Below are 1,457 nucleotides of genomic sequence, written 5' to 3' on the forward strand. Positions count from 1 at the left end.
GTTTGGCTATTTATTCGATTAACTATCTACTTCCACTAATATATACATATTCAGACTCTTGCTAGATTCATATAAATGCTAAGGTGTTTATGAGATAAGAGCCACCGCAGATTGATATCTGAAAATAGCGACAGACGCTATAGAGTTATATCAACTATTTTGCCTTCGCCATAAAGGCGCTACTATGTATCCACCCGCAGCCAAACAATGTAAGGCTGGGGGAACATTCTTTGTGAATAAAGCGCTTTTTATCTGTTCTTATCAGCTTAATATCTGATACACTCCGCATCGCGGAGTCAGAAAATGAACCTGATCTTTGGAGTCAGGCGGATCGTTGGGGCTCGCTCCACTTCCGCCGTGAGTCGGTCCGGCACTGCAGTGCCGCCAGAAACGGCTCAATTAGCGCTGCTAATTAGAGCTCTTATCTTTTTTCACCTTCTGGACCGACTCGGGACTCCAAAGAGTAAGCCCCTTAATATTCTGGCTTCGCGAAGTCCCGAAATCGCGGTAAATTCACCCGCCGCGGTACTACGCAACAGTGCGGGCCGAGTTGCGATCGGGCGTGTTCGCGGCAAGGTCTGTTCACGATCAGTGCTCGAGGTGTTGTGCGGTGAAGTGTGATAAAGTGCCTTCGCCACGGGACCGGATCGAGCCTGCGCGGGAGTACACCTGCGCCGCCCACCTGCGCGGGAGGATCACCTGCGCCGCCCACCTGCGCGGGAGGATCACCTGCGCACCATCACCTGCGCCGCCCACCATCCTGCTTCCGTGGACAACCGAGGGAGAGGACGACCAGGGTCTACTGAGGGTCTAAGAGGGTCCTAGGACAACCAGCCCTCTACTTGGAGGCCAACAACCACCACAGGCCAACCCCATCAGCCCTGGTCTTCCTCTACGTGGGTCACCCAACACCCCTGCGACCCACCAGGACTTGGCCATCGGCAACCCCGACGGGAAGGACGGCTCGCCTGATCCACGCCTACCACCGCTAGAACAGGAATCAGGAGCGAGGTGTTATTCCCCTCGGAGAGCGCTCCTGCATCGCTGGACTCCTGCGCCGAGTGAGTCTCTCTTCTCTTTCTATCCCCCCGGCAGTGAGGAGGGTAACGCAGCCGGTCTCCAGCCGTCTGCGGTGCTCGAATCATCGTCGGTAGTCCTCTACCTTACCCCTACGCGTCCACCCACACCTTCGATCGCTCCCATCCGTTGAGGTGTGTCAACGGACCGGAACGCGTGAGGTCCGAGTCGAGTGGCGCCTCCACTTCCTTCTTTTCCCTTCAGTCACCGCCCGCGTGGAGGCTGACTCCACTCTCCCGTTAGTGAGTGAACCTCAGGTCGGCCCGCTTGCGGTACAACCCCCGTGCAGTCCTCGGTGGAGTGGGCGATTCCGTCGCTCTTCCTCCATCGAGATCGCTGCACTCCTCCGTAACCGTCACCTGTTAGTATCCCTACCGACT

The 1,457-nt window shown here is 56.5% G+C and overlaps 1 pseudogene; it reads left to right on the plus strand.

Moving 5' to 3' along the window:
• Positions 1 to 223: 223 nt before the first annotated feature.
• Positions 224 to 404, plus strand: LOC143175734 (U2 spliceosomal RNA; annotated as a pseudogene).
• Positions 405 to 1,457: the final 1,053 nt, after the last annotated feature.

The sequence above is a fragment of the Nomia melanderi genome, unplaced genomic scaffold, assembly GCF_051020985.1.
Source record: "Nomia melanderi isolate GNS246 unplaced genomic scaffold, iyNomMela1 scaffold0174, whole genome shotgun sequence".
NCBI classification, from domain to species: domain Eukaryota; kingdom Metazoa; phylum Arthropoda; class Insecta; order Hymenoptera; family Halictidae; genus Nomia; species Nomia melanderi.